Source organism: Athene noctua, chromosome 4 (genome assembly GCF_965140245.1).
Source record: "Athene noctua chromosome 4, bAthNoc1.hap1.1, whole genome shotgun sequence".
Taxonomy (NCBI): Eukaryota; Metazoa; Chordata; class Aves; order Strigiformes; family Strigidae; genus Athene; species Athene noctua.
In genome coordinates this window covers 29,939,079-29,954,873 of record NC_134040.1, presented here as the reverse complement: position 1 = coordinate 29,954,873, position 15,795 = coordinate 29,939,079, and the positions used below count along the sequence as shown (strand labels likewise).

Below are 15,795 nucleotides of genomic sequence, written 5' to 3'. Positions count from 1 at the left end.
GTCGCATTCTGATGGCTTTCCTCTTGCAGACTGGCCAGGAGCAGACCTCTCTATGCAGCCTATACTGGGTTTAAGTATCGTAATTCACAGGGATAGCTTAGTGAATTGAGCTGAAGTGGGCAAGCCAGTTAATTTTTTCCTAAACTGGTTTTCAATCAAGTGATGCAGTATGTGCAGAACAACAAATTACGCAATATTTATGTCGGGTATGTGTTTGGAAATTCAATAAACATGCATATGCTAAGAAATTATTTGGGAAAGGTTTTTCCTGTTTTCATAAAATTTTTATATGCAAGTGCTATTTCTTATGGTTTGTATGGTAACTTCAGCATTTTGTATACTAAAGAATGGCAGAAGAGGAGCAGGTATGCTTGTATGCATTTCCATATACATACAAATGAGTATCTGTAAAGTGTTTGAGTATATAACAGAAAGTCAGCAAAGCTCCATGGGTCTGGTTAAGGGCTTGCTTAGCTGGCATAATGTTGTTGCAGTGCTAGCTAAGGTTTTATTGTAGTTGATCTTTTTTCTTTCAGTAACAACAATGAAGTGACATTCATATGGCCTAGTTTCAGAATGCTGTCTCTGTGCCAACAATTTTAAGCATTACTTCTTTTTAAATGGAGTCAGGAATGTTCTTTTAATCCAACAGTGAAGTGAGGATGTTCCCGCTTAAGAATTACTTGTTTACTGAAGTTGTGGATGTAACAGAGGCTTTATATTGGCTTATCCCCAGGTTGCTTGGCTCCATAGTATTTAAGGATCTTAGTTGTGATAATGTAACTTAATGTTCTTAAAGATATGGATTCTGTTATTTAGTCCATTGCAGTTTGAATACGTGGTCTATTTAATCATTCTTCTGAGCTTCAGATTTTGTAGCAAAAATAATAATTTTGATTGTTATTTATGTGGATTGGTGTAACAAAAGCTCTCATATTTTGTCCACAAAAACCTTTGTTTAAGGTTTGTTTAAGAATAAGGAGGTCTGGATGCCATGAGAATTACTTTTAGTAATGCAGTATATGGGTTCAAAAATCAAATGTGGTGCTGCTTACAATAAAAAGCATTATGTAATGAATACCTTTCTGTAAGATATGACGTATGTTTTAATGAAAACTATGCATGTATTTCCGGGGGTTACAGTCTAGACAGGAACATCTGCTTTCCAGTAAACATGACTGTCACCCATTACTGCTTTCGTAAAAGCTCTTCTGTATCTAGTATTTACTGTATTAATAATCTTGGCCTGTTCAGAAATCAATAATTATTTCTGGGTAATAATACAAAAAAAAAAAGTATGTGTTGTTTTTCTAATAACAAACACACAGCTTTCTGTTGCTGTGCTGCAGTTGTGGTGTGTCTGCCTGGTAAACAGAAGGGCACACCTGTCCTGTGGGTGCTTCTCTGTCCTTGAACTCATCCCTACCTTCTTCTCAGTAGAAGTCAGTGTTGGAGGTGGTTCATGGGTTTTCACATCGTCTTGCACAGCTTGATTCAGAAGTCATGCATATATTTGAAGAGCTAATATTGGTTAAGAGAAAGGGCTGCTCTTAACATAGCCGCCTGCCAAAGCTACATCGAGGTCGTTGCCCTTGGCCTCTTTTTGGTAAGGGTTTGTGACTGTGATTTTCTAACTTATTTAGACATGTGAGTCTGGGAACAAAGTCATGGCAGGAAAGTGAGCTGCATCTGACGGTACAGCAGTTGTTTTTGAAAATGTGTTATAAAATCAGAAAGAAATGGAGCAACTTTAAAAGGAAGTGAATTATGGGAGCTACGGCTGCCAAGTGCTGACAAACTTGAAAACTGGGGAGCTGCCTGGCAGAAACTTCTGAATCATTCTTTCTGTGAATGAAAAAAGCACTTGGAGTTGAAGAATCGTTTACCTTCCCATAGGATTAGCTTGACTGAAGATTACTTCCTCCTTTACTGACCAAAAATGAACTCTTTGCTCTCAAGAGGTTTTGATCTGATAATATTTAACAAAGTATATGTAATGGATTCATTTTTATCCTGTGGCTTTTCATTTGAGGACAGCAATGAAACTGTACTTTAAGAAAGGTGAAATTACCTTACAATGCCATGATAGGAACATATATGAAAAAAGACCATATGAGGAATTGTGGAACAAATGTTTTGTTGCTGGTCTCGTCCTTTGGGAAGAGATGGGGTGAGGGGGAGTGTATGCAGAGGTCTGTGTAGCTTTAGCAGAAACACAGATTTGCTCCTTCTGTTTCAGTCTGCTAGTGGATTCCACTTTTTGAAGCGATAAAAGCACAATTTGCTCATATTTTAGGAATCATTATTGTATGATAAATTTCAGCTTGTTTTCCCAGCAACTGTTAAACTGCAAAGCAAAATAAAACCTGGGGAAAAAAAAATGGTCTGAGATGTTACATGATTGCTTCTCCTCCAAGTTATCCTTTGGCATAGCAGTTATCAGTGGCAATACAGTGCTCTAGAGAACTTTCAGACATCTTTTAATGGCAGTTTTATATTCCAGTGGCAAAAGCAGTGTTACTTCACAATCAGGAGAAATCGTATTTGCATGAGATACTGTTATTGGTGCCTTTTAAAACAATAATAATAAAGTAAGTTCAACATTAAGTACCGTGTTAACTTTATTTCTCCAACACTAAACATTCCAAATAATAATATGTTCAGTCTTTTTGTAGGAAACTTTTTGTTAATTCTAACTTTGACTTCAGAAAATTACAGTTTTGGTGTACAAGATGACTACTACATAGACTGTCTCCAGAGAATGTATCAGATTTTCCTTATCTTCCAAAGTTGTTTTGACATACTGAAAAGTGATATTTTAAAATGAAAGATTAATCCAAATTTATTTTAAGTTTTGAAAAAGCTACTGAATTCCCCTCTTATAAAAAAAAAAAAGTAGTTAAGTGTACTTTGTGATAGTAAATATACTTACAGATCTGTACTTCTGGAGCAGCAAGTTTGTTTGCTGTAGAAGGGGCATAGCGCTTATGATGGCTTCTCCACAGCCTGTCAGCTGTCATGGGAAATGGCAAGTTTTTGTCAGTAGTTAATCACCCAATAGAATGTGAATGTGTCAATTTTTATTTTCTGTTTTGAAAGGGCTGATGGAGTGTAGCCTTCATATTTGGCCCTGTTTATGAACTTAGGTGGTCTTTAACGATAGTCACTTGTGCAGTACATCTGGGCACATAAGATCCTAAGTCATTGCATTTCCTGATATGTGTTGTGTTGGCATACATTCAATTAAATGAAATACCAGTAACATTTCATGTAGTAAAATCTGCTATGTAAATTCTTTCAGGATGGGGTTGAAATAACAATATCTGTAAATATAGATATAAATGCCTATAGTCTATATTATAACGTTTTTTGTGTAGATTGGGACTAAGGACATGGATGCTCATTACGGAAGTGTATGTAGCCAGATTTTTACCAGTCATAAGTAGTTAAGGATATATGATGTTTTGGGCCTTACTTTGGACTTCTCTGCACACCAGCATGGGAAATCTTGGGACAGGATAGTCATGTATGAAGTTCTTCATATTAATTTTTCAGTAAGATGCCTGTGTGGTATTAAGCATATTAGGTGTTAAGATATACATTATTTACCTTCATCAGGCATAGATATGCTAAAATGAGCTTTTCTTTGGGGCATTTTTTCTATTAAAGTCATATACTTTTTGCTAAACCCATAACTAGATTCTGTAATGATTCAAACCGTAGAAGAGAATGCTATTGAAAGGAGAAAGTGCCCCAAATGCAAACCACTCTGTCAGCTACTGTTGCTAGAATAAACTGCATGCTCTGCATGGACTTCAGGAAAGCTCCAGATAAACCAATTGCAACAACCCATATCAAATACCACATTTCTGCTGACTTTTTTTTTTTTTTTTTTTTTCTTTTTTAAACTCTAGCTCTGGCGCTTTTGTATTTGAAGGGGAAACGTTCAGACTAGAGATTTAATAGCATTTAAGAGATCACTGACAAAACTATTTAGAAAGGTGACTGCCAGCTTCAGAACACTTTGTGGAACAAAACTGTTGTTTGCTATATCATATCCTGTTTGCGTGTAGTTACAGGTTTACCCCTGTAGAGAAAGAAATATTCTTCCTGGTTCATCTACAAAGAGTAATGGTAATAGTCAAAGGGAACTTTTAAATTCCATTAGGTACAGTGCAAAATAAAGGGTCAATTTAAACTTGAAGAGGAAAAGGCCATTCTAAATCAAAAGGGGCTCTTGGAACCTAAAAGACACTGGGCCCTACTACTGTAAATATGAATTAAGTGTTTGAACTCTGATGTTGCCTGTGCAAATGTCACAAGCAAAGGTTTACATTAGTAGTAGGTCTGGTAGAAACTACTTTCTGGGAGAAATTTCAGGGGAGTTTACTGAAATATTTGTATGACAGGCTGCCAAGCTGCAATAACAGAAGAAAATTAAATGTTAAGGCATAGAATTGCTTTGTATTAATTACTTTTAATATTAGAATATTTATTATTGAAAAAATAAGGTATAGAAAGAAGTAAACTTTATATTATTTATTTTGCATTGATAACTCTCATTAGAAAAATCCAGGAGTTTTTGTGGACCAGTCAAGAAGTATTTAAAATTATGATGGTCAAAAAGCTAGAGGTGGAAGATGTTTCAATAGAATTACATTTTTTTATGACTCTTTAATTACTTTAATCAGATTTTAAACTTGATAACCTAAGTAGGTATAGTTAGAACAAACAAGAGAAGCAATGTATGTAGGACAGATTTTACCCAGTTCAGAGTAAATACTACTAAAGAATGTTTAATGTTTTCAAAGTAGTAGCAGAAAACAACAGGTATATAAAAATTTTTCCTCACTCTTTATCTTTTCTCATTCTTCTCTTAAAAATCCAGATTTTGGATATCCAAAGGGGAGACTGAGTACTTTTCTTCAGTTGTACATAGCCTCAGAAGTTAGACCGCTAAGAGTTTAAAAAACCCAACCATTTCAAGTATCTAAAATAAATTTTTTTATTTAAAACATTAATATTTATGGGTTTCTTGCTCAAGAATTAGTTCAAGTTCTAGAAGTAATTAATTTCTCAGAGCTCTGAGGAAAGCACAGCATGGGAAATATAAATTACTCCTCTGGTTCTGCCCATTGGGCACAGCTGGCATGTGATTTGGGGATATTTTCCACTTTTTAACTTTTTGAAGTTCCCTTTGCAGACAATTGCTACAGACCAGAACGCTGGTCTAGATGGATGTATGAATGGCTTAAACCCTTGCAAATCAATGCTAACTAATTAATGGATATTAGAAAGAATTAAGATTAGTGCTATCAAAGCAGTGAAAGTAGCCTTAGGAATTGTTGATTTTCATCCTTTTGCTTCTTTTATTCATCATCCCTGTTTGCTTCCTTTGTTCACACTGTTGAACTAGAACTTAAGATATTGAGGTTAGGAACTGTGATGTTTGCAAAGGTCCCAGTGCACCAGGGTCACTGGTCAGTAACAACTTGGTGGCTCTTAATGCAGTCAACATCAGGCTTAGAAAACTGTCTGACATCTCAGTGGAAAGCTGCTTCTTTTTTCTCTCTAACATCTTGTTTCTGCCATCTGTCAGCAGGACATAGCAGTTGGGCCAAATATCACCAGATTTTTACTGTTCTTTCAGCTACAAATGAGGTCTTGTCCTGGAAAAGAGTGGCTGGCGATTGGCACTTCATTTTTATGACAGCAAAACAAAGAAAGAAGGAAGCTGTCCCAGGTGTACTGAGGTTTGACGGAGAAGTTCAGAGTTTTTTTGATAGCTGTTCAAGACACTGTGGCCAGAAACCCATGACAGACTGATCAGGGAATATTAAGGTGGAGTCGTGCAATGTTCTGCTTGTAGGGGTATTATTATCTTTTAACCTCTCTCTTAAGAAAGTAAAAGGATGAGAAAAAAGGATGGAGGAATCCAAAACCTAGAAATTCCCTAGCAGAAGTGCATGAATAAGAGAGATTTTGGAATCTTTTTATTTTTTTTTTCCCTTCTTCTTAAATAATAATTAAAAAAACCCTGAAAGGGTACTTCAATCTATAATTATTCCTCCACAGGAAAGGAGGTAAAAGTTTATCACTAATTCTGAAAGAATTATGTTAAGCAAAACAATATGAACAAAACTAGGTTTCACAAATATGGCAAAAGGTGACCAAAGGAAAAGTGATTCCACTGCTAAAAAAGTTTTCCTGGACTGTGCCACTGTAGTACTGTTCAAAGGAGTGTTTGTATACTTTTTACTTAATTATTTTTAATTTATAGTTTATGCCTGTCTTTTATGGCTGCATTATCCATGAAGGGGTTAGTGTAACTGGAAAACTAGTGTTCGTCTTGGAGAGGATAAGGGAAACAGCAACATAACTTGTTTAATCAAATAGGGGGAAAGATGGCAAGACAGGGCCTGGGAGGGCCCTATGAAAGACGCAGACACTGGTTCTGTATTTTTGGAAGCAAGCTTTAGGATTTCACTATGTAAAATATAGTGAAGAATGTGAATTACGCCACCGCTGAGCACAGAAGCTTTTTGAAGCATATTGAGCTGAAGTTCAACCTCACTAAAACTGAATCTCACTGTGCCAAACTGGTGTCTCCCTGGAGATGCGAGTTTTCATACTAGAAAAAGAATATGTATTACTTATTCTGAAGACTTAAAGTGAGTAAGTACTGATTCCTCAGTTAATTTTAGTTTAGATACTGGTTTATTAAATACATTGTTGCACTTCTTTAGAGTTTCCTCAAGCTTTCGTATCTATTCTGTACTTCCTTACTTCTGCGAAGACCATTTACATAAATGGTGCCGAGAAAAATGGTGTCAAGTCCTTGAAAATTACTTAGTTTGAATTTATATTTGCAGTTTTAAGACTAAGGTTATGGAGACTGAGTGCCAAAAAGTGATGGTGAATATTGGATAGCTTTAGCTATTTGGGGACTGGGAGAGGTGACAGAGACCCATGAAGGTGCAGAAGAGCAGCTGTGCTGTCTCAACAGGTTTTTCTCTGCAGGTTTTTAATGCTCAGGAGCCTCAGTCCCTGATTCCTGTTGACTCGGAGTACTACCTAGAAGCTGGAGGCTAGGCCTGAGTTAACCTTCCCAGTTAATGGCACTGTAATGTGTGTGTCTTGCCTAAAAATAAAAAGGTCTCGTGAGAGGAGGATGGTATTTCTAACCTTTGTGTGTATTGGTCTGTATTGTTAACTTGAAGATGTTTCCTTTTGTGCAGTCTGCAGTGTGACTCCATTGAGGTGGCAGAGCCTTGTGAAGTGTTGCAAGTTTTCATCATCATCTACAATTAGGAAAAAAACCCAATAGATTTCTCTTGAGTTTTCTCTGTTTACCCGTGCTTCTTGCCAAGTGCAGCTGCTTTAGCAGGGTATTGATAACATATTTCTGGAGATTAAACTCTGCTCCTCCCCTTGAATTGTGTCTGTGGAGTAGCAGTGCATTGCTGGTCAGACTGCCTCCTGTTCTCCATCTGCAGAGGAAGAAAACCATAATCTTATTCATCTGTGGGTCTAGCAAATTTACAGTCTGCTCAGAAGGGAAGTGGGCTTTTGTAGCATGATTAAAACAGCTTGGTGTTTTATGGTGTTGTCAATACGTGACTACACAAATTTAAATACCACATCATCAGGGAAAAAGATAAGCGATGAGCTCTGGATGTGAAACTCAGATTTCTAGGTCACTGGCTGAGAGTGTAACTCGGCAGAGGCCAGAGCTCATTATTGTTTTGTGGTTTGCATTTGGTCTCCTTCCAGGTGTCAGGATCAGAGTGCTCCCTGCTTTGAGGCCCTAACCTCCAACTGAGCTCCATAGTCACTGAGCAGTCCCACTGCAGCCAGACAGATTCCCTGGTCTTTGCTTCTGCCCCCTCAGTTGTTTAGTTGTTTGCCTAATCTGTGTTTTGTTATTGTAGAGTGATTAATGAGGTAATGTTTTCTTAGGATACATACACATTTTGCCTGTGTAACTTTGACATACTGAGGAAGCTTGAGGTCCAAAACCTTGACTAGGGAAGCTGAAACTTCCAGACATGAGTGGGAATAATTGGGCAGCTCATAAAACCAGTTTTGGTAATGGTATACCTGAGCAAGAATGAAGCAAGTATTGCTCCATTTTCAAAATAATACTACCGGTATATTTATGTATTGCAACTATGGAGATGATGGCATGGGCTAGCTATCTGTGCTAATTCTCGTCGGTCACCTAAAGTGACCTTATTTTGTTTCTTCATGTAGCAGTAGTAAGGAGCCTTAGGGACTATACAACCATTTTTTGTGATAGCCTCTACTAGGAAATTTTACCCTCTATTCCTGAAGAGGGCTGGATGTTGTAAAATTTTAAGCAGAATCTTAATAGTTACATATCTTTCTTCCAGTGTATTTTCTCCTTACTGTGTTTGTGGTGAACTGTGTAGTCTTCAAAATACCACCCAAACACTGCTCCTGTCATTAATGGCCAAGCTATAGTTGGTGTCAGTGCATAGTTAGATGTTTAGTTACTTTCCAAGCATCAAGACCTGGTAGTATTCAAATGATTACAGTTCTGAATGTAGCTGTGATGCAGTTGTCCCACCTCCTTACAGGCTGCTCTCTTTAAAATACATTTTTATATATAAACATATTTTTATTCCTGTCCATCAGCATGGAGGACTTCAGAACAATTTTACCATACTCCATTTTATAGGCAATTTTCTCTGTTGTTAGACTGTGGATATTTTCTGTGTCTTCCTATGAAAATGTGAATGATACCACTTAATTTTTATCAGAAAACAGTGTAGAAAATACTGTTGCAACATTTATACAATGTTGTACATACATTGTACATGTAGCAGATGTAAATGTGAGACCTTGTAAGAGTGAAAGGAGATGTTATTTAAAGTAAGAACTGAGGACAAAAAGGGGTTTTCACTCGCTCTCACAGTCTGTCAAGCCCCACAGCATGTGTCCAGGATATCAAAGTTACACGGGCAAAATCTGTATGTATCCTGCAACAGGGCACCAGAACAGGGGTGTTCAAGGTGTCTGTCCAGCAAAAAAACACCACAGTGCTTGTGTCCAGCTGTTAGGTGTGGAATCCATGGCCATGGTATGGGAGGTAAGCATACCAGATGCCATATTTTCCTCATGTCCTGGACGGTTCTTCAATTGCCAACAGGTTTTGGATATGTGCTCTTGGAGCTGACAGTGATCAGCGTGTCTGTCCTGTCCCACCTCCATGAGTTGCCATGGTTCTTCGTCTCCAGATCTGGGTGTGTTGTGAAATTGTATGTAGATATATGTGGCGTCTCCATGACCTCCTCACCTGGGTGCCATTCACACAGGCTCTGCTGAGAGCCCTACTTCCCCTGGTGCCTCCACAGACAGACCTTCCCGTTCATACCAGTCTGAGCCTCTCAGTTACAGTTCTCTGCAGTGCTTTTTAGAGCTTGTAAGAATGTATTGAAACCAGATTAGGGTTCTTACTATGGAGGAAGCAAATTACTTTATGAAGTAAATTAGAATCAGATAAAAAGTTAAAATGAAAGTTGAGGAAGGCAGGAGAAAAAAAGCTTTTAATTTTTCCTTTGAATTCCAATACATACAGGTCAAATCTTTTAAATGACCAATTTAGCTATGTATTTTGGAGTTCCATGGACAAGCATGTGATAACCTATTTTTGTTTCAGATGTGACTAGTCTCCTCCCTTGGAACTGACAAAGAAGCTGTTAACTCTGAAAGCTTGGTGTTTTTATGGTGTCTAAGAATAGCATTGCATGGGACTTAGTATGGTCTTCTTACAGAAGTCTACTTCTAGCACTGGCTATGTCTGCATGCTATGTGAGATTTTTTCGCCAGGTTTGTGCTGTGCTCTTGCGCTTTCTCCAAAGATTTAAAGTCCTGAAGGCTGTCATCTGTTTTTCTGAGGAGTTCCACAACTTCAGATTCTTGCTAGTTTACTGTACTTTTATTTGCAGTTATCATAGATAAATTTATGCAAAAGGTCTGCTTATCTTTAAAACAGTATTGTTAACTAGGACTTCATGTGAACTCAGTGGTACCTTATGCTGTTGAGGACTTAAGTGCTAAGTACCATCAAAATACAATTCCCACAATAACCGCAGAAGCAAAAAAATTTGGTAAGTGACCTAGTGAACAATCCTGACTCTTCTAGATATTTGCAATTTTCATATTCATCAAAGTTTTTTCCCTAAGAAAAAATGAAAATGGATATCCCAGATCATCACCAACTCAGCAGCAGACATTGCTGTTTTTTTGTAGAGTTTGGTGAATGAAAGGACTTGGCTCAAAAAAGTACATTTGGTAAACAGAAAAAAGTAGACAACTTTACCTAATTTAAAAGCAGAGAATTTACAACAAAGTTGTCAGAGATGTGTGTGCCATCACAAGGAAATTTATGCTTTAGCTGAAAAATAATCAACCTCTCCTGTGGGCTAACTGGTTAGTTGTACTCTGAACTGAAACCCATCAGAGTTGAATTTTCAGAACAGCTGATCCCCAGAGCAGAAAACTATTTAAGGAATGTGTTCAGATAAGATTTTTTTTTTTTAAACAATTGTATTTAGGTAGTTACTTGGATGTGCAAAAATTGGTTTATCTTGTTTTGTTTTGACTCCTCAGCAAACTTACTGTAAGAATAGAGTTTTTGTATTTTTTTCCCCTCCTCCTTGGCATGTTGGTGTTAAACATGACAGATTGGGTTAGGCTTCAGAGGTTTATTTCCCTTTTCAGCTTGTATGTTCATATGGAGGATTACTAGGCAAAACTGACAGAATCGGAGTGTAGAACAGTTGTTGCTTCCTGAAATTGATACTTAATGCAGGAGACTTATTCTAACCCTGGTCTGTGTATGCTTGAGCATATTCCAGTGGTCAATTTTTTTCATTTTTTCTCTTTTTAAATCCTTGTGTGTATATCTAACAAATTTCAAATTTTCATACCTCAGTATCAGAAATACTGTTACAATATTTCTGAGTACTTCACTAGGCAGTTACTTAGGAAGTGAAAATACTGTGTACAAGGATCCAGTCTCAGCTAATGTGATATTTCTGAGCTTTAATTTGTAGAAATATTTTTAATCTGAAATATTAATATGCTTATATGGAACATATTAAAATAAATTAATTTCATTTTTTAATAGATTTTTTAAAAAATAGGTTGGTTTTTTATTTTAATGATACATGATTTGAAGTTATTGGTTACTTTATAACTGCTTCAGAGTACTTTTCCAAAATAGCTTTTTACAGCAGAGCTGCCAGTATTCATTACTTTTTGCATTTACTCAGGAAAGATATCAGTTTGACATTAATGAGGATAATTGAGGATAATGAGCATAATGAGGATAATGAGGAAAAGTCTTTTCCTCTTTCTACTGGGAGCTGGAATTGCCTTCTCACAAAGAATAAGCAGGTGGGGGTGGGTGGGTGGGTTAAACAAACCACATTGGGTTATGCTCAGAGAGAGAACACTGAGAAAGTTGCTGACGTCTGACAGTATTTTTTTGGAAGTAATATCAAATGTAAAGTTGTTGAGCATTTTGACATTGTTTTTTCTTTCCGAACAGTGCATCAGTTGTGTTTTTTACAATATATCCTTAGTTCTTCAAATTGAGGATGTGGAATTTTGTTTTTCCAGAGAAATGTGGATTAGAAAAGATGAGAGAAGGTATTTAAGTTTCTTTTTCTGTTTGCTGGTTAACAGAGGCATGCCTGTGATCACTTTGACCATGTTACTTGATGCAATTTTTCTGTGTGGTGTATAGGTATCTGTTAATCTATTGAAACAAAAACTCATCACAGTTGATATGTTTGCAGTGACAAGTGTTAGAATTCAGTTGTCTGTGCAGCCCATATATCAATGTGCTTGTATTCCTTTGGTGCTATATCCTTGCCTTAGTTTTATGTTTTTGGGTATTACTTCTTAAAGCTTTAAATTTAGGGTTTACTTTGTGCTTTTCTTTCTCTTCATGTAATTAGTGTAGCATAGAAATGAAGTCTTTATTCAGCGTAAGTTCACTCTTGTCATTGCTGTGGACATGTGTGCTTCCTTAACTTGTAGAACGGTGTATCTAGAGATGCGTAATACAAACACTAGCAAATATAACATTCTCTTTCCTTCTCTCTCTCTCCTCTTCTAGTCCCCAGGCCTGACTGTGTATCTTCCCACTGCTGCCTCTGCCTCCCTTACACTTTTAAATCTAACATCACTTGCCAAGCATTTATTAGCACATGCTTAACGTAGGATTCAGAGCATCAGTGCATTTCCAGGCTGGTGCAGCCTTCAATTTGAAAGCCCAAGAAGGAAAAAATGGATTTCTCTGTTAGCAGTAAATGTGTTCTCTGCCCCGCTTCCCCCACCCTCATGGGCTGAGCAGGACATGCGGTAGAAAGTGTGTGTGCAAGTTTACCTGTAGACTTATCTGTCACTTGATAAATTGACTGTCCTTCTGGGGCTCTCAAACTACAGTCTGTCAGCCTGGAGAGGGAATGGAGGGAAACCAAACTGCCCCTATCAAGCTTGAATTTGCTCCCCTCTTGGAAACTTCCTTAAGAAAACCCCCAAAAGTCTGCTAATGGCAGAATACTGAAAAACATTGATGCAGGTGATAGGATTATACATACCTACCTGTTAAGCTCAAATGGATACCTAGTTTCTGAATCCTTCCTGGTGAAGTTTGTGTCAATGCTGCAGCCAGGCTGGGCATCCAGGAGCCAGCCATGGGATGATGCCAATATTTTTAGCTTTAACATCATCAGAGAAAGTTGTGACTGCTTGTGTTTAGAGAAAAAATTGATGGCATGAATCAGTAGAATTGTTGCCAGATAACATCTGAGCTGAGCTCCTTCCAGTTGTCTGAAGGACAGACTCCAGGAGTTAGAACTGATAGAAAGATGGGTGGTACTTTCACAAGTTATGGCCTCTTGGCTTTATATGAATGCACAATACTATCTGGAAGCATGATAACCACGACTGTTATGGTGATGAGCCTGAGTTTATAGATCCCTTTGAAAGCCAGGGAATACTACTAGCTCAGACTTAGTGATGGCTTGGTTTACATTTTCCTAAGGGCAGGTGGATCAGAAAACAAGCAGAACAAGGCAAAGTTACGCTATTCTGTCCTTGCTCTGCATATTTGAAAGGAAGTTGTCTTTATTTCTGTTACAGTAATAATTTAAATTAATAAATTAATAAAAAATTTTAAAAAATAAGCATTAGATATTGCTTTTTAAAATCGGTAGTGTAAGCTTTTATTAAATGCGATTTAACCACACTGGAATAGAATTGCTTCTGTGTTTGCTTTAACATTGACTAACATTTGCCTAACATTGAGGTATAGAAAGTAAAGAAACAGGTTTAGAGGTTTTTTTGCTTATGTGGTTATTCTTTTGAGGGAGTATAAAATTTGTAAATGAGTGAAACTTGGCAGTTGTATATGCTCGGTTGTTATAATTAAGTGTTTTGTAGGAAACGGATATCAGGATACATACCTCTGTGACTTTCCAGCACAGCACTAGTACTTTGGTGCTGTGCAAAGTATATTGACAGGGTCATGTTAAGTCTTCTACTGGTTTTCCAGTAGGTAACAGATGTGTGTTTGGGGTGGTATCTTTTCTCTGAGAAGTTTGCAACTTGATTACAGAACTGTTTTCCAGCAAAAATTCATACATAAGTCTAGCTTGCTTTATTATATGTGCAACTTTAAATTTAATTGGAAGATACAGTTGTATAAAACTTCAGGACAGTAAAAGAATTTCTGAAAATTACCATTGGGAATTTAACTTATAGCCTTGAACCTTTACATTCCTGCAATTATCCTACTTCCATATGTGATGGGATGTGTTCTAGATTATGGACAGATGAAAGAGATTTATCCTTTACATTCTTTTAAGCTTGAGAATAGCTTTCTGACAGTGAAACAAATGTTAAATAACGGTAAATACATTAGCAGTTTGCAAATATGCTATTAAATAAATTTTATGTCTTTCTAAGTGAAGGTTTCTGTGAAAATCAAATTATGTTTTTTAATTAAAATGGTTTATCTGAAGAGGTTTTTCTATTCTGGCAGTCGTTCTAGAAAAGGAATTACATAAAGTACATTTTTAATCGTCTGACACTTTAATGTTCAGGATTTCCTGGTGGTATGCCATAATCAAGAATGACTGGGCAGGACTTAAGACAATTGAGTTCAAACTGATTTCCTCTTCCTCCTCCAGTTTTTGTGCTTTATCACATTGTTTTCCAGTGTGTATGGTTTGGGCTTTTGTCATCATGTGCTATCAATTTTTTATTTTTTTTTTTCCTGTCTGATAATAATCTACATGCATGGTCTACCATAGAAGGCTCTGTAAAGTGATTCACATAATGACTTGTACTTCTTGCATATGCTCATAGCAATTTCAGCCAGTATGTCCCATCTATGTCCTAGCTGTTATGTTGTTAAGGATATTTATATATAAAATTGGTCTTACATAAATCTTAGAGGTTTTTTAAAATTTAATTTTAAATTTCTTGTTTGTAAAGGTAATTGCACCATAGATGGGACATTCTGCCCTGCCATCCCATACTAAGTTAGAATTACATAGCATGAGAGATCAGGTGAGCTTCAGCATCTTTGAGATGGTAGCTTGTAGCAGCCTTTGCTGCTCTCGAGTCCAACATTCTCAGTTGACAGAGTGAGCCCAGCAATGACTAATAGTCTGTTTCTGTCTGGCTGCCTTGGATGTCCTGACACTGTCCTGAATGTCACATCTGACCTCTTTCAACCATTAAATTTCTTAATAAAAGTATCTGTGTTCTGTAGATATTAAATACCCACCCATCTGATTTAGGTGATTGATGTACGTGGCTGCTGTTTGTCCTGTTCAGTCACAATTTTGTAGAGAATCGGGTTCTCTATATACAGTATGAGGGTAACGTGTTACTCTACTAAGAGTTGCTAAGGATTGCTGCAATTTATATATATATATATATATATATATATATATTTTTTTTTTTTTGACCTGAATGAAAGCTTTTCTCAGGGATAAACACTTAAACTGGTATTTTGCAATTCAGTAGCCGTGCTGCATTCCACACGAGAGGGGTTTAGAAAGAAGGTTTTCCGGGGTTGCTATTTCTCACCTATATATAAAGGTAAGAGGGATGACTAGCATAGTCCTTATTTAAGAAGTGGCAAAGCCAGTAGGATTTACTTGGGGAAATTCATAGCCTGGTTTCTCTCTTCTCATGTGTCTGAGTTTAGACAAAAGAAGTACTTAAAAATAATTTTCATGGTTTTATCTCTGTAATCTGTTTTATCTTTCTGTCCGTTTTAGAGTTTCAGGAAAGAAATAATATGCTTATTTTATTTTGAGGCTTCTCAAAGTAAAGTAGGGAAGAGACTGCAAGATACAAAGTCCTGTACAGGGACAGGAATATTTGCTGGTTGGAATTTGCTCAACTGCTAAAGCAGCTAGGCAAGAAGAATTTCTTGTTCTCTTTACAATACTTTCTCAAGGAGCGTCTGAATTAGTGTGAAAAAGGGGTAAAGGTACTATGTGGTAGAGAAGATAGCAAAAAGTCTCCAGAAGTTTTTGGGGATGGGGAGTTTAGAAGACACCTTTCGAGTACTTGTCTGTGTTTGACACACCAGGGACTGATTTCATATGTCTCAGACCTTGTTTGTGGGTGTGGAAAAGATGGAGGACAAATTATCTTCTGAACTTAAATTGATTTTATTTTTTTAACAACAAAAATCCATCACTTTTAAGTTCAAAGCAGTATTATGGAAACATATTTCTT

The 15,795-nt window shown here is 36.9% G+C and overlaps 1 protein-coding gene across 10 annotated transcripts in view; it reads left to right on the top strand.

Moving 5' to 3' along the window:
* The window catches only part of FRYL (FRY like transcription coactivator), a 172,668-nt gene that overhangs the window by 45,809 nt on the left and 111,064 nt on the right, over positions 1-15,795 (top strand). The gene's annotated exons all lie outside the window — the stretch shown is intronic.